The following is a 25,627-nucleotide window of genomic DNA, read 5'->3' on the forward strand; positions in this document are numbered from 1 at the left end:
TTTTTGCCTTTTTCAGCTTATAAAGTCCTCAACTCATGCCCCTCCTGTGGAAATAATGTCACACCGACACTTACTTCTGTAGTCACATTTATTTCTCTGACTTTGACCCTTCTATGTATTTCTTATAAGCATCCAGATAACTGACAATAATAGTTCTATCTCAAAATCTTTAATTTAGTCACATCTGCAAAGTTCCCATAACACATTAATCTGTTTTGGGGATTTGGATATGAATACATTTAGGGAGACATTTTTCTGACTACTATATGGTGAGAGAATCTACTTTACCTGGTTTCATTTATTTCTATTTATAAGGTTCTTTCTTTTATAATATAGTCTACTTTGAGTATCCCTTGTGCAGATGAAATAGGATGTATTTTTTTAAAGCACTCAACTGTCTTGAATAAAAGTCATAACAATTGGATATAATTTTCTAATATTTAAAAATCAATATAATTGCTATTATTTTAGATTGTTTACCAGACAACATTCACTCTGTCATTTCATAATACATCTTCCAAGGGAGACATGTATTATACTTCCCCACCTCATTAATCATGTATCTTGCTTTGACTTTATGATGAGTAGAGTGAATTTCACAATTTTTGATATGGTCATGTGATCAACTTTAGCCAACTGATATTAACAGATGCCATGTGAGTACAAATATGAACTGTGTTTACTCATTTGGAGTATACTGTTTCTGAATTTGAACAACAACAGCAAAAAGATGTCTCAGATTATCTCTGGTTCAAAGAGTTTGTGAAACTTTTGAGATACATCTGAACTCAACTTTGTGATTGGAGACAAGTCAGCCCTAAATCATCCCAAACCCTGACTATCTACTCAGTCAACACAAAAGCAGGAATTAATGTAGATGGTTGTATGCTACTGAATCTGTGGCTGATTTTTACTGCAGACTTACTGTGGCAATAACTGATTAATTGTATGAATGAGTAAAAATTGCATTAATATATATAAAGTCTAAATGTTAGATCCTTTATAATATTGGGTTGGTTAAAAAGTTCATTTTTTCTGTAAGATAAAAGACACATTTTCACTTTCAGCAATAACTATTGACTTGGATATTTTGAGTACTTGGCTATTCCTGCTGTTGGTTTCTAGTGGGTAGAGGCCACGGGAGCTGCTGAATATCTTCCAATGCATAAGACAGCCCCACAGCAAAGAACTACTTGGCCAAAATGTCAATAGTACCCAAAACTTTGTAACCCACTTTTGACAGGTTTGATCAGTCACACATTGCACAAATCTTTTTTTTTTTGAGTTTCAGTTGCCTTTTTACTTTTCTTGAAATAATAAAGCATAATACACTAAGAGTGTTGCATATCTTCTTCCATCTTCAATATTAAAATGCCTTCACAAAAATTCACCAATTTTGATGTTTTTAAAAAATGCATGCTAATGTGACAGCTGTCACAATACAATATAAGAAACTTGTTTCAAATGAAGTTAAAGACAACTAAGTACTACTAGAGTTATTGTACAGAGAAAACAAAATAAACTTTTTGGGCAGCCCAATAAAATGTCAATTTCAACACACACATAAACTGGCATGATTATACAAATGCAACAGATATAAACAGATACCACTATGTTGTACTGACAACTCCAATGAAAGAATATCTTGGTAAAATTTCAAACAAATTCAATATAAAGTGTCATATAAGTTTCCCTTAGTACTTATATCATGAAAAGAAGATTGGTGTATGTAAAATTAAGCAAAGACATCCTCCATTCACATATGATATAAAGTCAAATTGCAGGCTCAGATAAATTATAAACATATTTATCACTTATTTAGTATCTGGTAGGCCATTTGGAAATCCAGTGGCATAGTGCCTATCTATGTATAGTATTATTAAGCATATCAACACATTTAGCATCCTATTTTCCAGTTATGAATATATGAAGAGCTCACAACTATTCTGGGAAATAGAAACACTTCCATAAATTTTAAGGTGTCTTCTTCATGGACTGTAAAAATCACAAATGAAAATCTCTGTTAAATATATAGTAAACCTAAGAACAACTCAGTCAGTCGAAGTGCATCTGGGTATGTCTATGTCAATAAATATTTACAACTGCATAGAAAGGAACATTTTCATGATATAGTAGAGGGGGGAAACTCAAAATTCAAAATATTTGCAAAATAGAGTACAAAGGGTCCCCAAAATGAGCATATAAAGTAGCAGATCTTCAGAACATGAGGAAAACTCCTGGCTATTGCAAATATAAAGGGAAGTACATCAATGAATTTAAAATCTAAATAAAAGAAAGATAGCTAAAGAAAATAAGAATTTATAAGAAATTATCTTAGCAGTGCAACTACATAAACCCATAAAACCCTCTTGTTACATTTACACATATCTCAAAGGAAAAGTTTCATAAAGAAACAACTAAGTGTTCCCTGATACACACTTCAACTCATATTGACAATTATATCATAAAACCAAAAAACCATCTGAGCAAATAATCTGGTGTTAATTAAACTACAGTTAATGGATATATCCTAATACTCAGTAGTATTGACAGAATCACTTATCCATGTAGTTACAACAAATTGGATAATAGAACTTCACTGTAGTCTGTGATTTCAGATACATAGGAGGTGTGGAAAGTAAGGCATTTCAGAAAATAAAAATTAAGAAGCAAGAAAACTATGAAAATACTTCTTAATTCAAGGTAATTCTCTGGACTGCTGAAATAATTCCTGGTTACAAATACAGTTATGTATATGGCTCATTATTCTGAACATTGAAGAGTCACTTCCCTTTAAATTTGATTTAGTCCAGGCAAGAGAACCAAATATTATGCAATGTAGGATAGGTTAGAGGTTGACAAATTATGTTAAGAATTTTTATTACTAGTTTTTTCTTACTCTTGAAGTACATTTCTTTTTACCATCTTTAAAATTGAATTTCATCTTACAAATTATTGTTTCTTAGATAAAAGGCAGGAGTGTGTCAATCTTTTCTAATTTAAAAAGTCTATTTAAGGTACTCTCTTAGGAAAAAATCCATTCTTCTGTAATAGTCTCTCCTTAAAAGGGCCCTTGGCAGACTTGAGACATGCAAAAACTTGCAGTGAAAGGATCGGGAGACCTGGGACCTGCAGACTAACAATCGATTGCTTTTCTCTTTTCCCTTTGGCTTCCACATTAGAGCCTTTCTCAGGTTTCTGTATAGCTTGTCGGCATCTGCTACTGAAATCGCAAGTGTTGATCCCGTGGTCTGTTCGTTCGGCCTATTCAGGGCTGTCTTCCCTGTATGCTTTTGGTTTTGCCTCATGATGCTGTAGATATGTTTGCCTTTGAGTCATATTCTCCATACAATCTGTGGGGCAGCTAGTCACCCTCAAAGCCTTTGCAGTTTCGTAATTCTAATTCTGCCAAAGGCCCTCTTCTCCAAGGTGTGGGATCTCAGCTTCACTATCTCTTATTCCGTGGGGCTTTGAGGAGCATATGCATAATTTACATGCTACAGTAAGAATTTAGAAAGGGACTTCCGGCCAAGATGGAGGCTTAGACGGACACGCTAGGTCTCCCTCTACAACTAGAGAGGCATACAACTACTTCAAAACAAAGGATAACTAGAAATTCCAGAAAATAAAACTACACGGAAGTCCAACATATGAAGTTATAAACCAGCGGTGCCACTTGGGCAGGTAAGAGTTAAAGAGGGCAGTGCTGTTTGCGGTCGCACCTGGACAGCGGCGGCGGCGAGGAATCCCCTGGCGGTGCGCGACTCCAGCGCTGGGGAGAGCGGCCGCCGCATCGCCTTGAACAGTGAGGCCCAGGGGGGCGGGAGGACGGATCCCGGTCTCCTAGCTGAATAACTGTGTGAATCCATCTTGGACCCCCGCCCCCAAAGAAAGCACCACAGGGCTGCGAAATAGGTCGCGGACAGGCAGGCGCCGGTCGCTGATTTGTGACGCATACACAGGCACTGCCCCGGACAGCCGGCCCAAGAAAACAAAACGCATCTGTCAAAATGAGGCAGACAACTATAGAAATCCCGGTGACACAACTCACCAGGCAGCAGATAGAGAACCTGACAGATGAACAGATAAGAAACCTGTCAGAGGCTCAGTTCTGGGCCATTGTTATCAGGTGGCTTACAGAATTCACAAAAGAGCAGGAAAAAGATAAGAAAGAAGCGAAAAACTTTCATAACGAAAGGAACAAAACCGCATACAAGATAGATGGTGAGAAAAAAAAATCCAGAGTTCATTTCAACAAACTGGAATATGGAGAAGGAACAAGCAGTCAACCAATGCAGCGAGAGGAAATGGGAAGCAACAATGAGAGGATCAGAAACCTCTGGGACAGCTATAAAAGGCCCAACATAAGAATCATTGGTTTGCCAGAGAATGAGGAAGATGAACTAGAACTTGAAAAATTGAGTGAAAATATAATAAAGGAGAACTTCCCAGACTTGGGGAAGGGAATAGACTTGCAGGTCCAGGAAGCAAGGAGAGTTCCCAAGAGACTGGACCCAGGGAGAACCACCCCAAGACACATTATAATCAAAATGTCAAAAATTAAAGATAAAGAGAGAATCTTAAAAGCAGCAAGAGAGAAGAAAAGAATTATTACAAAGGGGTTCCAATTAGACTATCAGCTGACTTCTCAAGGGAAACCCTACAGGCAAGAAGAGACTGGCAAGAAATATTCAAAGTAATGAAAATCCAAAACCTACAACCACGAATACTCTATCCAGCGAAATTGTCATTCAGAATAGAAGGACAGAGAAAGTGTTTCCAGGACAAAATAAAACTGAAAGAGTTCATTAGATCCAAACCACTGTTATATGAGATGTTAAAGGGACTGGTTTAAAAAAACAGAAGCTAGGGAGATGAAACAAAGGCAAACTAAACAGGCAACGAGAGTGGAAAAGGAACTGTGGGTACGGGAAGCATATTGGGGGGAGGTCAACAGGGAGGGGGAATGGGGAAAGGGAGGGAGATGATATAGGAATTGGGGATCAAGGTAGGAGGGAATGGAATAGACGGATAGAGGTTGGGAGGAACTGTATGCACAACTAATGGACATAATCTAAAAGGGGGGGACAACTGGAGGGAGGGGGGCCACCGGGTGGAGGGGAGCAGAGGGAAGGGAAATTGGCACAAATGTAATATTTTAATCAATAAAACACATTAAATCTGAAAGAAAAAAAAAAGACAAGAAATAGCAAGTGTTGGAGAGGATGTGGAGAAAAGGAAACCCTTGTGCACTATTTGTGGAAATGTAAATTGGTGCGACCACTATGGAAAACAGTATGTAGGTCCCTCAAAAAATTATAATTGGAACTACCATATGACCCAGTAATTCAACCTCTGAGTATTTATCTAAAGGGGAAAAAAAAAAAACACTAACTCAAAATGATATGTGCATTCCCATGTTTATTGCAGCATTAGTTACCATAGCCAAGACATGGAAACAACTTAAGTGTCCATTGATAGATGAGTGGATAAATGAAATGTGGTTTATATGTACAATGAAATATTATTCAGACATAAAAAAGAATAAAATATTGCCATTTGTGACAAGTAAAAAAAAAAAAAAAAAAAAAAAAGAATTTAGAAAGGTCCAGGAGGATAATTCATAACTTTTAGTGATGATCTACTCTGTGTTGACAGTATAGTTCTCTGTTTCATCTATGCTACGTTGATTGGGTTCTCCCTGTGTGGCTGTCTGCTCTTGGGGTTACGAACAGATAGCTACTTCAAAGTTCTGTCCCCCACTTTTTTTCTTTTTACTACTTCAATAAATGTACTTGACCATACCACCCCGGTTGCAAGAAAAAAAAGCAGCAAAAGCGTTCAGTGATAAAACATCTCCTAATTACTTCTGGGTGATACAGTAGAAAGTCTACCAGGATGATTTGAAGATTACTTTTACCTCCATTTTAGAGATGGATATATCCTACTGTCAGTTGTCAATACAGCATTCCCTCACTTATCATGGGTATTACATTTCAGAACCCCACATGAAGTAGGAACTTTACATTTATTCTACACTCTTAAACCTATATAACTTTAACAACATACGTAAACAGTACGGCAAAATCCCGTGATATAGCGAAAAATCCGTGATAAATAATTAAATATAATATTTTTAAAAATCCCACGATATAATGAGGCCATGATAAGTGAACCGCAACATAGAGAGGGATTACTGTGCCATATAATATTAAATTAAATAATTAGTATTTTCTATAGTAAGTCCTTTCTCAACAAGGGACTTTTTGATAATTTCCTTTTCTGTAAAGTAAATTACTCAGAAAACATCTTACTTAAACATAGTCAAAGAACTAATTTCTTAAGTCTTATATTTATAATTTAGCTTAAATATGCAAAATACTTTACGCTTTCTATATGTCAGTCTCTTGTGTGTTTTGTTCATATGAATCAGCATTCATCAAATACTTTGAGACACTAGCAAGAGAGAATTTATGAAATTATGAGGTTGGAATCAAGACTGAAATTATGTTGGGTTCCTAGAGGTAAAATGGCTCTTTGAGGATATAACTGAGGAGCTATCCAGATTTTTACAAGTACCATCTTCTTATTTGCCTGAAAATTTTAATTAGTGTTTTTCATCCAACTTTTACAAACATGGCTTATCTCTGCCACATTATAGCTTGACTCAAACCTCTCATCTGAAATGTTTTTAAATAGATTTATGCAAATAAGAATTTAGACTATGGATTAAAAGCCCTTACTATTTTGGACCAATTGTTAAAAAGACAGCAAAAAATAATGCCCAAATCATACTTACTGTTTTCCACAGTCGTCGTCGGCAGCCGTCCGTCTCGAGAGATGATGGTGTAGCTTCTTAAGAGTCTATCTGCACCGCCGAGAATGGTTGTGCAGTCCAACTCGGGAGTGACACGGTATCTGTCTCCTCCCGTGTTGAATCGACATCTTGCGATGACGCTGGAGTGTCCTCTCCAGTGAAGCTGAAGCTACAGAGCCTGGGCAGGGTGATATGGAGGGTCTGCTGTTGCCCATGCAGCAGACCCCCCCTCTCTTCGCAGCTGAAGGATCCAAGGGAAAGACAGAGTCAATACAGCTTGGCTTCAGGTGCGCCGCAGGAGTTGCCGGTGTTGACTACAACGTCAAACCGCCTTAGGGACTCCACAGTAAGTAATAAAATTTTCATGTCTTTAAAATATTAAGAATGATTTTTAAAAGTAGATTACTGTAAAAACAGTTTGTTACTATAAAATAGTTTTTAATAAAATTTAACCACAAGAAGACATCAATATAAACTAAATATTGTGAGCCAACTATTGGCTTGATACTATAAGAGATAGATAAATTTAATTTAAGTCTTTTATCCAATGACTTATAGGAAGTTCAGAGTCATTCCACAATTTCTGGAATTTTCAAGAAAATTCATGATTACTTTTATTTGAACACCCAGGATTTTAATCCTTTCACCTGAAAAGTATCTCATCCTACTATTCTCTTTGCTCTTCACCAACTCAAATGTTCTCTCCTGCTCACTCTCTCTGCCTCTCTGTTTCTCTGTCTCTGTCTCTGTCTCTGTCTCTCTCTCTCTCTCGCTCTCGCTCTTGCTCTCGCTCTCACTCTCTTGCCTTTCTCTAATTTCCACAGGGTGATGGTGGCAGTAGGGGACTTATGAAGTGTGTGTAAGGAACAAGATTTACTATAAGATTGTGTAAACAAACAAAATAAATATTTTAGGAAAAACAAATAAAAATAAAATATTACAGCAAATTTAACAAGATTATCTGTTGTCTTCAGGGTGTTTACTGCATATTTCAAAGGGTGTGCTAACCTAGATGTACAGAAACAATGGACAGAGCTTACTTAAGGCAAAGATAAGACTTTTACTGGAAATTTATAGGCCAGGGCTGTGACTACATACCATGACCTGCCCAGTTAGGAATTTATAAACAGCTTACTCTGTGAGGTCACTCCCCACAGAACCCCCCTTTTTTCACCTCACTTGTATTATCAAGAATTTTATCTGATCAAGCTTCATCATAGCATAGTCATGTCAGTTATTTTTTCTGAACTAAAACTATCAAGGATATCAGCTACCACTTCCAACCTCCACTTCCCACCAATGTTGTAAATCCATTTTAAAAATCCAGACAGTGTGACTTTGAATACACATATCCAAATCCATGGAAATTATTATAGCATTGTTTGTCTTAAGATTTACTTTATGATTAATTTACTATGTACATATATTTAAAAGTGTACATAAGATATTTTATTTGCTTTTGCATATTTTGAAACTGATTTTAATTATCAATCCAAAATCACACATGAAATAACCTTTCTTTTTACATGTATTTTGGGTTTTCTGAAATACAAATTTACCTTGTTGTACTTTAAATTCTGCATGCTTTTGTAGTTCAGATTACTCATAAAAAGTGATAAATTTCATTTTTTGTTGATAACTAAATTGTCAATTTTAGAAGCTAAAATAAATAATGTACCTATCATTTCTATACAACATGAATTGGATAAAATTTATAATATCGCCTTGGTGAAAAATACATATATTTATAACCATTGATTTTCACCATTATCTTCATATTTCTTAAGTGGATATTTTATAAATGTATATTAAATTTAAGGTTATTTATTATTTAAATGCACTTGCTTATCATTTAGCTTTGAAAATATCTTTTTCTTACAAACAACTGAAATATACTAGGCACCCAATGTGTTGATTCTCAAACAAAACTAATTACTCTGTATAAGAGATGGGGCTCAGGGCAGACCACTCAAAATATGCCCAAATGCCATATGGATTATTTTTGAATTACAGTTACTTGAGAAACAACCAACACAAGAACACTATGACCCTCCTCTGTCTGTCCCCCTAAAATCAGGAAATAAATGTTTCATGTGAAATGTACCCTTCCTGCACCAGGAGATAGAAAGACATCTTATTGCTAGAGGAAACTGAAGATTTGGCAACCTGTATAAAGAAACCTTATTACTTCTTTACTAATTGACTTCCCTAAACCCAAACTCTGCTTAGATTCTTCACTAATTAAGCAGCCAAGCCCAAGTTTCTTTGTCTTGTCAATTTCTCATGAATTGATTGATTGATTGATTGCCTGCAAAGTATAAAAGCTGTTTGTTTTTATTTAGGTCCCATTTTTATAAGATTTCTGCATGCATAAAATAAATTTGAATCCTTTGTCCTCATAATTTTTTTTTGGCAATTAATTTGTTATACCAGCCAGAAAAACTAAGAAGAACAAGGAGAAATTTTCCCTTTCCCAATATAAGAGTCAATAACAAAGATACCATTCTCTATAAAGAAACAAGCATTTTCTACATCCAATTTACAAGCAAAAAATTTAATATTTTAACTGATAATGATGATAAGCACAATCATTTTGTGAATCACTTATATGTAAATTTCTGGTCCATTTCTACTTGTCAATTAATTATAAAGATAGCATCTATACAAGTATAGTTATTTTATATTATAAAAATATATATCCTTTCCTATATCTAAATTCTCAGATAATCATTTTACTCTATTTTTAATGACTCCTAGTCAGCTCTTTTAATCCACTCTATGTGATTTTTTGGTTTAACTCATCTTCCTTTAATTCACAGTGCTGCTTTCCTAGTCCAGAATCTCTCAGGGGGTTTATTACAGTAGCCTAGTTTTCTCTGTTGGGAAATAATTCTCCTTCAGCGCTCACATTTCTGCCATTTTATATACTGACTGCCTTTGTTCCAGACTATCTTTTCAAGGTTGATTGTGTAACAAATAACCTTGGTGTACCGAGAGAGTGTGTTTCCAGGTTTGCTGATGTTGCAGAATTGTAAAGATGTCTCCCTATGGGACAAAAGTCAAGAACACTTATTGTTCTTCATGAAAGACTTCTCCATGAAGCTCTCTCTGATCTTTTCTGGATAAAAGTAAATTCACTCCCTTCTATGTCATCCTAATATTTAATTTACAGCTCTCTCAAGCAAATTCTGACTTGAGTTATAGCTCATTGTAAACATATCTATTGCTTTGAGCACATTTTAAATCCCTTACATTTAGCACTTAAGAATATTTTAACTATATCTAGAAAATCCATCCTTCATAAACTTCAGAATTTTAAATAGTCTTAGATATTTATGGGTTGAGGTGATGAAGGAGTTCCTCATGAGGTTGTTTTCCCCTGAGACAATGGTCATTTATCTCACAAATTATTAACTAAAAGGTATTTGACAACAGGTGATTATTTTCTGACAGATAAAAAGGATTAACAACAGACAAGTACTCATATGTACGCTACCTTTTTCACCTCCATCAGTCTGTAACCGCGTCTTTGAAAAGGAAACTGAAATATCTAGGTAGATGGAGGTAGAGATGAAATAACTAATGAGGTTTTGTTTTTGGTCACCCAAACTGCTCAAGTTTCATCTTTGAATCTTTGATTTTGCTTTTATTTAGTAATGCTGTTAGGCTATATTTGAAATATATATCTCTTTTTAAATTTCCTCTTTTTTCTCCCTGAATTTTTTAGTTGTTGCTTACTTGTCATTAAACACAGATACACACAAAACTCAGGACTTCAACATATAATGAAACCTGTTTAATTTGGATAAAGTTGTAACAATGCTCAAAGCTCCACTCCTACAAAACAGTCCCTATTGCATCTCCAGTAGATCTCAGTTTCTACTGAAAATAACTTGAAGTTCTAATCTGTAAATTATTTTTTAGCTTTAAAAGACTCATCCAAAACTCAAAAGAAAATTATTTTCATTTTTGCTTTTATGTCTTCTTATGATACAAAATATGAAATTTCTTTTGAAGTATGTAAGCTTTTTCTTAATACTTGGTGTTATCCAAATTACCATTGGAAAAATATATGAAACTTCTTGTTAGTGCTCTGAATGTGTGCTATGTATTTGTGTCTGAGTATGTGTGTGTACATAAACAGATGTGTGTATATATGTGTGTACATATTGCATACATTTAAATATTATATAAAATATAACTTGTATTAATGATATATTTTACATATATATTTTGTATTTTATTATATATTTGTATATACATAAAAATATTTAGCTCCATTGTTATCAGTTACATAGTAAATGACTCAGAAAGCAATTACCTCTCAAATCTCTAACACAGTAATGAAGAACCAGTTATTTATGAATTTAAAAAGCATCTTGCCAGATAACAAATTTAAAATGACATAATTCTGAAACTGCCATTTAAAGGCAGTTTCTATAGTGTGAAAAAAACACAATGTTGCAAGATTTTAAGTGTTTTGGCCTTTTCTAATTCTTTAAAATAGCTTTTAGATTTCTTTTTGACTTTTAAGAATTTAACAAGATGATCTTTTCTTTAAAACTTTATCTGCCAAAAAAAGGTCAAGAAAACTGTGTAGGTCACCTAAAAATTGTGTAAGCCAGTTTTAAGAGCTGTATTAAGAAATGATCTAACTAAGATGCTGCATGCTCCTCTATTTATTGGAATCGTTGAGACTTTTTTCAGTTATTTGAATATCCTCTCTGTTTATGCTATAGTAATAAAATTGGCATTGAAATTGGTATTTAGAAAGTTCAAAAAATATTTCTTTCTTTATTGTCAGTTTTAAATTAACATGTTGTACCAAACTATAACAGTTTAAAACTTTTCAAGTCTTCAAAATTGCAATAAACTGAAACTTTTGAACATTACTTCAAAGCTTCAGACTGTGATCCACCTGATTCTTACTGTACAGCGCCCAAGTGCGTATGTTCCAATATCGATCTGTTCCATGAAATCTGGTTCCACACCTCCCCTCCTTTGTCCTTCTCTCCAACACATCAAAAACATGTTCAACTATGTATGTAGATCGTTATGTATGTAGATCGCTAGAACTTTTGGAAATTTGTGCTAAAATTTCATTTCTTCATTTCAACTGCAGTCAGATACACTAAACTGGGTTTTCTCTGAGAGGTCCCATCCCCGCTCCTCCTTTTGCCTTCCTCTTCTTACTCCATGGCACTGTGTGAACTCTAACTTTATTAGACTAACATGTACTGATCACCTTTCAGTCACAGCTTAAGCATTTTTTTCCAAAATGGCATATTATGAGCTTCAAATTATGCTTATACACTTTCATAGCATATTATGTTTTGTTTTGTATTTTTTGGTATTTGTCACAATTTATTCATTATAATAACTATAATAGACTTCTCTTTAGTCTTCATGTGCTTTGTACGCGGTCTCTCTTTACCTTTATGCTCTTTCTGCCTGCAATGTTACCCACACATGCTTTTGGCAGTTAATTTGTAACCATTCTTTGAGTACTACTTGGCTTTAGATTAATAATTTTTTTGTGATTGCTGATTGTTTTAATTTTACCCTGTACTTCTCCTACCATCAGAACATTAATTGTGCAGGAAATTTTCTTCCCTGATATGCTATTGGGTATATAAGAAAATAACCTTTCCTGGACAACCCAACATCACCAGAATGAAAAAGATTGTCTGGAATACATTTATAGGATGAATAGTCTATCCTGATTTTTAGTATATAAAATCTATTTATGGCTACATGAACAAGTTTCATGAAAAAAATGGAGAAGTTTAAAATTTTTTCTTACTGATGTTTATTTTAAGCAGGAAGTACAGTCTATTAATGTTTGATCTGTATTTGTTATATTGGTTTTAACTAATGTTTTTAATTCATATATTAACAGAAAATTTATTACACTAACTACATCACCTTATAAATTAATGTATAAAATATTGATGTATATGTAGCATTAATAAAATAGTGTGCATATACTGAAACATAAACTGTATTATAAAGTATCAGTAATTGTGTTTAATGTACCTGTTTATCTATTTATTATTCAAACAAATAAATTTAGTGAGTGTATCTGTATGCTGTTTTTTCCTCTACACAAGTGAACACAAAAAGTCAAAATGAATTTAGTTGACTTTGTTAAACTGTTTCATATTCACAACCATTGTGCAAAGGTTTATTGAGTACTGTCTATGCAGAAGCTTTGTTAAGCATTTATTATTGTGGGTAGAGTGGTAAACAAAATAAACTAAGATCTTACCACAGAGATCTCTTAATGTAGTTAGAAAAATGGAGAGAAAAGATATATAATAACATCAGTCAGCAACAATACTGTGGGAAAAATAATATACATGAATGTTTAGAGCAGTGAATTTCAACATTTTTCATCTCATTACACACATGAACTAATTACTAAAATTCTGTGGCACACCAGAAATACTATTATATATATTTTTGGGGGAAAATAACAAAAATTAGGTATAATTTTGATTCATTCTCATAGGATACCTTTGTGTTGACTGTTATCATATTTTTTGACTGTTATCATATTTTTAATTTGACAGTCTAAGAGAAAAAGAAGGTCAATGTCTCTGACTAAATAGTCAGGTATTAAATGTTTTAAAAATTCTTATAGCACTCTGTTGAAAATTGCTGATTTAGAGTGATAAAAACAGTTTTTGATAGAGAAAACTAGAATGTCTTCTCTGAGATAATTTCAAGTGAACTTGTTAAGACACGAGTGAGCTATGTAAATAGCCTCAGTCAAAATAATGTTGAAACCACATTATGAGTAACTGAAGAATTAAGCTTTGTGTATTGAATTGAGATATTCATTGAAGAAAATAATTAAAAGTTGGATTAACATGACCAAAAACATTACCACACTCATATCAGACTAGACTGCTAATGGATAAATAACATTTTTTTCTATTTTATATGGGATTGTAAAGACTCAAATAATGGATGGATACTTACTGCAATATGAAACATCTGTCATTGTGATATTCTTATTTGATAAATAAAAAAGAGAATGATTTTTGTCAGTTACTAGATATTGTTAAAATTAATTAAAATTTCAAGGGAAAGATATGTCCTTTTTTAAAAAAATGAAACCATTGGAATATTAAGTACTTGAAATTGAGTAAATGTGAAAATTCTACACATTGAAGTCTATACAAGCCAGAAGCCTTTTTATAGCTGTTATTATCCTCTAACATTTCTTCCACCACTGACTAAGTAACTATTCCATTTTTATCATCACAATATCTATGTGTATTTACAAAGATGACTTTGTAATTTGGTGATTTACATCTTATCCCTGTATATTTAGTTGGCTTTTACCTATATATGCGAGAATAACTGTGCCACTGCTCAGTTCAGTGCATTTATAGGCACATTTTTAATGAACAGATTGAAGATTCAAGACTAAAGAGAGAGTGAATAAAAGAGATGCAATGATATTTATGAGAAAGATTGAGGAAAGCAGAGATTTAAAAATTGAATAGCTTCACACACACAATGTGACGAATACAAAGAGCCTATTTGAAACAAAAAGTAATCCATTAGAGATTTACTGAATTTAAAGTGTGATTGAAATGATGTTAGGCAACTAATAAAACAAATGAAGAGAGAGGGAAATAAGTAGATAATAGCAATATCATAAAGATAATTACTATATAAAAACCATATGGTATTTCTTGTTTAGGATGATGGACATAACATGTTTTTACCCACATTCCCTTACACGCACTCCATTAAAGTAATGGCAATTTAATAAAAATGGTAAAAGTTGCAAGAATGAAAAAAAAGTGAAAAGGTCCATTAATGAATGAAATATATTTCAAAAGCATTTTATACAATGAAAAGCACATAAAAATTATGAGTAAAATTTGAGACACAAGTAAGGAAGTCATAATCTATGTGAAAAGCAGTAGCTCATGTGTTCTGCTGAATCTGTGAAAGCCTAGGTAGTAAGAATTGTTAAGCCTGACAAGATGGTAGGAGTGAGATATAAATCTGAAGTTGCAATTAAAGATCTATAAATGGAATACCTTCCTACCACCACCATCACACACTCTTAACAACATGAGATGAGTGCCCATTTACTGGAGTTTATTTCTATAGAAGTAGAATAAACACTCTGAGTAGAAATTGTGCAGATGTGGCATTAGTTACCCAAGACAGAGACCTCCCTATTTACCTATTTCTGAGCTCCAAGTCAAATATTTCCCCCTCCAATTTAGCTAAAAACATATCAGACACTCAGTTGCATGAACTCTACTAGTTTCATTGTAAATTATAAGACAATCAAGAACCACAAAATGCCAGAGGTAGCCTTTCAACACAAAGATGAAAAAAGTAAATATACACATGGAATAGAAATTACTCCTTAGAAAATGTAAATTATCAAAGAACATAAGAGAGCAATAAAACCATTGCAAAAATGTCTAATTATCACCACAGACTCTTTGTTTGTTTTGATATTGCACCCACTAAATACATTTCTAGAAGAAAAAAATTACATTACAAAAAATAGTTTTGGGAAATTAAAATTAGAGAGATTTCAATAAATGATGCTGGAACAAACATATATTTACATTCAAAAGAATGAATCAACACAGATATATTCTTCACAAAAAGTAACTGAAAGTGAAGCACTGTTTAAAATGTAAAACAAATAGTAAAATTATTAAGAAATGAGCATAAGAGAAATTCTACATGACATGAAATATGGCAATGGCTTTTTGGACACAACATCAAAGACACACCCATTAAAAAAATATCATTGATAAGCTGGACTTCATTAAAATTAAAAACTTCTGCTTTGTGACAGCTAATGTGCATAAAATTATACAAGAAGTCTAAGAGTAAGAAAAAGTATTTATAAAAGCTACATCTGTGTAAAATGACCTTAGGATTTTAATAAGGATTACATTAAGTCTATAGATAGGTTTAAGTAGCATGGGCATTTTAAGAATATTTATTCTTCTGATCCATGAACATAGGATAACTTTCTATTTATTTGTCTTTTCCACTTTCTTACATCAAAGTCTTACAATTTTCATTGCACAGATATTTGCTTCATTGATTAAATTTATTCCTAAGTGATGTATTGTTTTTGACATCATTGTGAATGGGATAGTTTATTTCCTTTTCAAATATTTTGTTGTTAGTGTAGAGAAATGCAACTTATTTCTTTATGTCGATTTTGCTAACATATTTTGAAAATGTTTACACTTATACTTATCAGAGATATTTATGCTTAGTTTTTCATTCACAGAAATAGCATGTACCCAAATTTCTATGGAGCCAGAAAAGATTCCAGACAGCTAAAACAATCCCAAGAAAGAACATAGCTGTAGACATCACACTTCCTGATTTAAAACTATACTACAAAGCTATAGTAATAAAAATCATATGGCAATGACATAAAAATGGACACATAAATTAATGGAACAGAACAGAATAGACAGCCCATTAAGAAACCTCCGCATATATAAGGTCAACTAACATTTGACAAGGAATACAGGAATGCTTAATGAGGAAAAGATAGTCTCAACAGATGGTTTTAAGTAAACTGGATAGTCACATGCAAAAAAAAAAAAAAGAAATTAGAATCCTATCTCACACTGTCCACACAAATAAATTCAAAATGGATTAAAAACATAAACACAAGACCTGGTACTGTAACACTATCAGTGGAAAAACAATGGGAAGTACCTTTTTTTTTTTTTGGTCTTAACAAAGATATTTTTGGAAATGACACCTAAAGCACAAGCAACAAAAGCAAAACTCAACAAGTGGAACTACATCATACTAAAAAGCATCTGCACAGCAAAGGAAACAATCAACAAAATGCAAAGGCAGCCTTATGAAGGTGGATCTGTCCAGAGGCAACTGGCGCTGGCAGTGCACTGGGCGCAGGGGAGGGGCTGGTGAAAGGGACAGTGAAGTTGATCAAAGGCGGCGCTGGACCCTGAGCTTGATTTCCGAGGATATAAAATTCCTGTCAGTAAAAATCTAAATGCCACCTTAGACCAGTTTGATGTTATTGACTTCCATGGCAATGAAACCAGAAAATGTTTTTGTCTGCTTGTTTTGTTTTGTGTTGAGAAGACTGAAAACATTATTAGTGAACAGCAACAGAATACGCCATGTAGGTAAGGGACACGATTAGGCTCTGCCCTGACAGAACCCATTCTCACCAACAATAGTTTGTGGAAGTAGGTTATCTAGCCCCTTTATTATCTCTCAATGCTTACCTAAGTATCCTGAGAAATCCTGTAAAAACAAGGAACATTCCAGACTGTATATACTTTATAAAGTTCCACAAATCATATTGGATTTTCAGGAAGTGAAAGTAAAAGAGCGTCAGGAAGCAGAGAAAGTGTTCAATGGCAAATGGGGTGTACAACTTATAAAAAATATTTCCAAGAGAAGCAAAACTTTCAATCCAGGTTCTGGTTTGTCCACTGACAAAAAGAAAGGTGAGCTATCTCTAGGGGATGGAGAAACAATCAAGAATGCTGTAGGAATGAAGCAATTATGGCTGAAGTGGAGCCACTGAGAGGCTTGCTACAGTTGGGTCAGATTCCTGGCAGAGAATGCAGATCAGACTCCTCCTATGATGGTGAAGAGGGGATGGAAGAAGACACAGACACAAATGTGTCCTGAGCAGTGTGGCCTGAGTATCCACAGCTATGTATATCATGTCCGCTTAGGACAAGTCCTGCATTTTGAACATGTCATAGCCTTGTTTGTGTCAGCAAAGGCTATGACACAAACTGATGTTTCAAACTGATTCTGGTAATTTTGTAATGTATAATTTGAATTCTAAACTCCAGTTTTCTATAAATAATAAAAGTAAAGGATTCTTACTGTGCTTAAAAAGGGCAACTTATGAAATGAAAGAAAATAATTCCAAGTCATATATGTAATTAGGCGTTAATATAAAAATAAAAGAACTTGTACAACTCAATAACAAAAAGAAAATCCAATTACAAAAAAGGACATCCAAATGACTAATAGATACATGGGAAGTTGCTAATCACCAGGTAAATGCAAATAAAAAGCATGAGATATCACCTCGCACTTGTTAGAATGGCTATTTTCTAAAGGACAACAGATAACAGTTTTGGGAAAGATGCAGAGAAAAGGGAACATTTACATGCACAGAAATACCTGCACTTGAATCTTTATAGTAGCTTTATTTATAATTGCCAAAACTTGAAAACAAGTAAGATGTCCTTAAGTAAATAAAAGCATAAATATACAGTGGCACATCCAGATAATGAAATAATATTTAGAACTAAAAATAAATGAGCTATAAAACCATGAAAAGACATGGAGTTACCTTACATGCATATTACTAAGACAAAGAAGCCAATATTTTGCTTTATATGTAATGTATTATATAGTTAAAAGAGTTTAAAACAAGAAGAATAACTTTTTAATATATACAAATGTCAAATTATTAGGCTGTACCTCTGAAACTAATATGGTGTTATATGTTAATTATACCTCAATTAAAAAAGACATGAAGAATAATAGCTTTTCCTTTTTAGTCTTCATCCATGAATTACTTACAATTTAAACAAAAATTTTTAATGTATTTAAAATGTCTTAGGAATAATTGAGTGCAGGTAAGAAGTCCAAATTTGATTGTTACATAAATAGATAAATTTACATTATTTGAACTGACACTTGAGGGCAGCTCTCATTGTGCCAATAAGAAACCTTGGATCCAAGGAGAAATATGACTTCTTAAAAATAATAAAACTAATAGAGTTAAGCAATTAATAAAATAAAACCAATAGGGCAGTGATTGTTGGGGTGGAGGGTATAAAAGACTTAAATGATAATGGGAAAATATGCAATTAAGATTAAATAAAAATAAAATAAATAAGTTTAAAAAATAAAATAAGTAAAGATAAATAAAGTGCAAATATAACGTTTCATGCACCCCTCACTTTGTAAAATTAAAAAACATAAGCTACCTTATAATCACTATGTATTTTCTATGAATTCCACTTGCTATCTTTATTCCAGTAATATGTAAAGCTATACATCAGTGATAATTGAAGTAAAAAAAATGTGCATTAATCATTTTGATTGGTGTAATGATTTATTTGTGATATTTCTCACAATTGTATTTATAATTTCAGTGAAATCATGCTATATAATTCTGGACTGATAAATGATTAATAAAATGTATAAAACTTAAAGATTAACAAAAAAACAAAATGATTTCCAGATAAATTATCAATATATAAACCAAGATTCCTAAGCAATATTTTTAGAGACTTTATAAACAAAAGTCAAAGAGAAAATATTGCTGACATATGTTTTCTTTGTACATACCCCTCTTGTAGATTTACAACAAATTGGTAATTAAAGGACCTGAAATATTCTGTAATAGAATACTTCTAAAACTTTAGTGGCCATCATCTGAAAACCAAAAATTAAACCTATTTTGAACAATATATCTTTTTAAGCTTACCTCTTAACACTATTTAGAAAAAAAATTTTCTTAGCACTAATGTATCAAACTGGTAGTTAAGTTTAAGGAAGTGCAAATACCTATGGCATTTCATCTCCTGTCATCAAAGATCTGATGCTAACTTTAAATGTGTTGACTTAGCAGCGTAATTCAGAGCTACAACTCTGAAACTATACAAGCCATTGTTAGCCTATGGTTCCTAAGCAATATTACTATTGCACCAGATTGATTATCACAACTTGGTGACTGAATGAGTTAGTTAACTTGAACTTAAGTGAACTACTGAACTCCATCATCTATTTCATTCATTAAGAAGTGTGAAAAAGTCTATATGCATTAACTGATACTGATTTTCAGTGAAACTGTATTACATATTCTTGCCTGAATCCATCATAATTTCCAAACCCAAAGATTCATGTCTTCAGCCCAGCATGGAAAATTATGTGTTAATATCTCTTCAAACAGTAATTCTCTTCAATGTTCCTTACTATGACTTACAGAATTCTATTAAATTGGTATGGGCCCTTCTAAAAGCTGCAGAAGCCTACTTATGTTGTCTTACCTCCAGGAACAAAATAAATAAATCATTCTTTCTGCTTGCTTGGGAGCCAGGTCTATTGTACCTTTGTCAAAATGAGCAAGGCCTTAACCTGGCAATTAGGACAAGATAGCAGCTGTAGACAGAGCAAGGCCACACTCAGTAAGCATGTATTCTTTTCAAAATAGTATTTGAATCAAATTGGGATGTTTTGTTTCCTGGTAACCTGAAAACTCACTTTTAAATTACTATTGAAAGAAAGGGGCATTTATTTCATAGATTACATAATTTTACAGGTTACACATTCCACAATTGGTCCTTACCATTTGCTTTTGTTCTTTTCTCCTTTATGCATTTCATTTTCAAAGAGAGTTCCACAGGTCTTACTCACCCTGTCTAAATCTTTTCACTTAATTCACTTAAATGAACATGATGAATATTGGCTGTCAGCAAGTAGGTCTACTTCCTCCCAGGTCCAAAATTATAGAGACATCTTTTATTTTCTTTAGTTTTTTTTTTTTTTTTTTTTTTTTTTTTTTTATGACATGCTGTCATACATGTACAGGATTGATGCTGAGGGAGATATAGTAAAATTTATTTTTCAACTGACATGTATCAATGTGGCTAGCATGATCAACCTGCAGTGTTTGGAAAAGCATGTGTTACACTGTCTTTATGAAGTATTTGTAATCTTCAACCTAGATAGGGTCACATGAACCAACTTTGTAGTTACAAACCAAAGTAACAGGTGTAGCTTCCTCTAAAATACATGCACCACAAATGGGTAAGATGCAGTTTGGCAAAAAAACATTTCAGGTACTCTTACCCGTAGGAAATGAAATTGTTGTTGAGCAACACATTATTAAGACACTGAGGTAACTGACCAAAAATAAAATTTCACAACCACTTACAGTTAGAAAAAAAGGATGTGTATGGTACATAAATAGAACTTAGAGATGCCTAAAAGTGACTTTCATATATGTATTATATGTTAAATCAGAATACATATGCTTGTGATAGGTTTTATTAATATTTGCCAAATATTCCTTTTTTCCTTTCTGTTTTGCCCATCTCTGAAGCAGCATTATAAATCCTAACCCTAGAATCTCATGGTTGACTTGGCTTGGCCGTTGAAATGTGAGTAGAAGTGATATATGTCACTTCCAGGCAGAGCTTTAAAGACATTGTGTGATTTTACATCTTGTTTTTCCCACAGTGACTTCTAAGGTATCCAAATAAAAGCTGGATACTGGAATAAAGATGCAGTGAAACAAGATGAGCCTGCTAAGGATAGACACTTGGAATAACAAATAAATATTTATTGATATAAGGCACTAAATATTTGATTTTATTTGTTGTAATATGCCAGTGAAAATCCTAACAACACAATCCTTTTTCTTTCTTCCTTCCTTCCTTCCTTCCTTCCTTCCTTCCTTCCTTCCTTCCTTCCTTCCTTCCTTTTTTCTTCCTTCCTTCCTTCCTTCCTTTCTTTCTTTCTTTCTTTCTTTCTTTCTTTCTTTCTTTCTTTCTTTCTTTCTTTCTTCAAAGTGTTTATCAAGTACTTTCATGGTCAAAATTAGTAAAAAGTTAAATTTATTAACCCATCATGAAGTATCTTAAGGTGTTCTTTTATCAATTTTGGAGGATGGCAAATAAAGATGGTTTAATTGTAGAACATTTGAAACCAAAGAATGGTAAGAAAATTAACATTGTCTATGTTCCCCAGTATTAAATTATTTGAGAATACTCTTACAAAGACTATCCTTTGAGGACAGGTTGCATTATCTTGAAACCAAAAACATCATCACATTTATTTCTTTGGATAAACACATTTGTATTATGCAAGCTTCCATCCTGCCTGACTATAGAAAATTATTTTATTTCATTAACCTTGAGAAACCTCAAAGGATGCTTATGCTTAGATATTCCACAAATGAGTCCTTGCCATGCACTCTATTCTTCCCCTCCTTAAATCATCAATCTATCTACTCAGGTAGCTGTCACTCCCCTGTTATTTTTATATCCAGCATGAAAAAAGGTCCATCACCTAATACTATACTACATAGCTAAGACAAGACTATTTCACTTGGGAAAATGTCATTCCTGCAGGCTTGGGGATAAAAAAATAAGCTATAAACAAGACAACTTAAAACATCCCACTGGCTATGGTTATTGAGCTAGGATTTTAACACCAGCATTCTCCATTCAAGACTGGCTTTAAATTTGCATAACTAAAACCAAAAAATGAACATTTTCCTAAACACTGTACTCCAAAAGATCCCTTTTCAAAAATGCATGAAAATAAAAATGTATATTTCCAAGATTAATATGTTTTTTCCACTTTTACAAAATACATTTTATGATGCATTTAAAAATCTAGTCTTATTCAGAATATTTTCTGGCAATAAAACTCAGGCATAAAATATATTTGTCTACAGCATTTTCTGCTCATTTAACACTCATTTCCCCCTGATAGTAGAAAATACAAATTAGTCAGTTCTAAAGAGACATGATCAATATAGTATTCTTTGGTCATTTCATCTATAATTTAATTCAATTCCATATTTCCACTCACCATCTTCCCCAAAATGCCATAGATATTTGTGAATTTCATACCTCAGAAGGGAAGGAGTATTTGATCCAAAGCCATCCTTGGTCTTTCCACCATTCCTGGTCATTAATCCATGAACTATTCTTTTCTTTATCTTGTTATGTATGTCAGTGCTCTTCTTAGCCATTCTTTACTCTTCTGCCAATATTTGATGCTATCTCATATTTTTACTGCAAATAGGAAACTCAGGGGATCATCTTGGAGCAACAAATGTCCTGGAGATGTTTATAGTTTCCCCAAGCATCAACAAGAAAAAAAGGAAAAATAAAAGAAAAAGAAAACAAAGCAATCTGTTTGACTTTCATCTTTTTATATGTCTAGGGTTCCTATTGCAAGCACTTCTATTATCCCGGGGCTTGGAACCTTTACAAGCCTTAATAGCAAACCAATGTTTTTTTCCATTGCTCTTCTTTCGGAAACTGCTCCATCGGTCTAGGTAACATTTAAATAATCATAAGGGGTGAAGTGCTAGAGTTTCCCGTTTGATCTCCTATCAACCTATTTTTATGGTTTAGCATACGCTTCGAATTTTCCACAGCTTAGACATGAAACTCAGTTTCCTTTGTAATGATACATACAGCGAAGTGTTTAGAATAAAGTATACTGATGTATGTAAATTATTTAGAAAGTCATTCAAACATAAGATTAATAGGTTATACATAAATGGATATTGAAGGGATTAGTCAAGGAACATATATGCATAACCCACAGACATAGGCAGAGGGAAGGGGGTGCAAGGGCTGGGGGCAAATGGGCATGAGGGTAATGGTCATGGGGGGGAAATGGGGATATCTGTATTAATGTCAATACTAAAAATAAAGTAAAAAATAGAAAATAAAACATAACAAAGGTTAAAAATAAAATAAATGTATATTTTTTGATAAAGCTGATATAGTAAGAAATTCATGGTAAAATACAGAAGGATTGTAAACTGCTTTCAACATTTCTGTATACATAAATATCTGGGGGAGGGCTAGCTGGGTATCTCAGTCAGTTAGAGTGTTGTTCTGATTTCCAAAAGTTACAGGTTCAATCCCCTGTCAGAGCACATACAAGAATCAACCAATGAATGCGTGAAAGAGTGGAACAAATCAACCTTTCCCTGTCTCTTTCTCTCCTTCTTCTCTCCCTCTCTAAAAATAAATAAATAAATAATTTAAATTGGAAGAATTTTTTTGGAGTCCATTTAAATATGTAAAACATAAAGAATTTGGACATTTGATGTATGGCCTTTGAACATTTCTTCTACTTTGAGTTCATAGGCAAAGGTCAATATGTTAGAAGAAGATATGTGAAAAGTAGTAGAATAGAATCTTAGTTAATACAAAATTGTATTGTGATACATATATGGATTTATATTTGCACAGATCATATCATATAGATCATATTTTATATGTTAAAAATGCAAGTGAACTACATTATGAACAGCTTAGATTCCTATTTCCTTGCTTTTCCACAAAGCTCTGTTTCATGGAAATCTGACGATATTATGAAATTTTTTAGATATACTGTGGAACATTTTGTGGTTTGAATATTTAAAACATTTTTATCATCTTGTTTTTTCAATATGCAAGTTATTACAAATTTATTTCATAAATAACAATAAAAATAATTGCAATGATAGTTATAAGAATGCCCTCAAATTACTTTTAAGGGTAAAACCCTAAGATGTGAAACTATTGACAGAAATAATATGCATACCTTTAAGATTTTTGTTATATACTGTAACAGTATCATATAAAAGGTTGTTAACATACCTCCTACAAAAGATAAGTGTATCTGTTTAGCACATTTGTTCTTAACATAACATATTTTTCTCCAAATGCATAAGGCAAAATGATTTATTATGAAATTTCTTCAATTTTTAGCAAAGTTAAACAAAGCCATACATATATATTTGTATCTATAGTTTGTAGATTGGTTTTCATGTCCTTTGCCCATTTTTAACTTAATAATTATATTATTAATATTTAAGACAAAATTTGCATACTAGATACTTTCTAGATTTTTACCCTGTAATATAAATGTACTTTCTAAATTAGTTGTTTTATTTTTTGTGTTATTTTGAAACTATAGAATCTAATTTAACTACACAAATTTACCAAATTCACATTTGTAAGTTTTCTTAGGATTAACACTCAACAAGACCTTTTGCATGGTTAACTGAAGTAAATATTCAACTATAATGTCTAGTTTCTTTGCTGCTTCACTTATTATATTTTACATTAGCATATTTTCAGAAATTACATCAATGACATATCCGTCTGTTAAATATAGTTAACCAATTACCACAATTTATTTGATAAAAATCCTCCTTACTACTCTACATCACAAATTCATTTTGAAATAATCCTGCCTTACTTTTTTAGTAAAATAAATCACATACCACATATTTAAAAGAGAGTATAACCTCACAATCTGAGTTTCCTAGATTTATATTAGGTATATAAATAAATATTCATACATTATAGATTTATATTTTCAATGACATTTTGGAAGTCAAGGACTAGGATTCTAGAAAGAGAACTGTATGTTTTGCTGTGTTGTTCCTCTTTCAACTTCCTATCAAGGCTACAAAAACATGTAAGTCAAAATGTGTCTTGCTCACACTACATATTTATATTATAGCAGCAAGAGGTTCTTCTCCACTTTATTTTCACACAAAGTGAAAGAAGCATTTCAGGCCATCTGAAATACTACCAGTTAGCCACAGCAGGGTGGACAGAGAGCATGGAAACATAGAATCACGTGTTTGCTTTCCTTTCACTGTTCCTGGAGTCCATACATCAATTTCAACTCTTATTTTACTGGTCAAAACAAACTGGCCTCATCCAACATCAAAACACAAGGGGTATGCGAACTTGCTAAGAATGCCAATAATTGGATTAGATTAGATAAGACTGATTTGGATTAGATTAGATTAAAGCCAGTAATAATGGTGAACAGATCCTTAAATATAAACAATTAATATCTGAAGTGTTAAATGGATGCTTTTGGAAGGTTAGATCATGAACTGTTCTTTGCTGGAACACAGTTAATTTTTGGACAAAAGATATTGAAAATTAAATAAAGTAGATTTAAACCATCTGGACAAGTGTATGACCACAAAAGACACTTAAATATATGTCTTAAATTAAAAAGGTGCCAAATACA

The 25,627-nt window shown here is 32.9% G+C and overlaps 1 pseudogene; it reads left to right on the forward strand.

Annotated features, from left to right (window-relative positions):
* The window catches only part of LOC150020825 (U2 small nuclear ribonucleoprotein A' pseudogene), a 146,712-nt pseudogene extending 129,212 nt beyond the window's left edge, over positions 1-17,500 (forward strand).
* The last annotated feature ends 8,127 nt before the right edge of the window (positions 17,501-25,627 follow it).

This window comes from Furipterus horrens, unplaced genomic scaffold, assembly GCF_987537825.1.
Source record: "Furipterus horrens unplaced genomic scaffold, mFurHor1.1.pri manual_scaffold_1, whole genome shotgun sequence".
NCBI lineage: Eukaryota > Metazoa > Chordata > Mammalia > Chiroptera > Furipteridae > Furipterus > Furipterus horrens.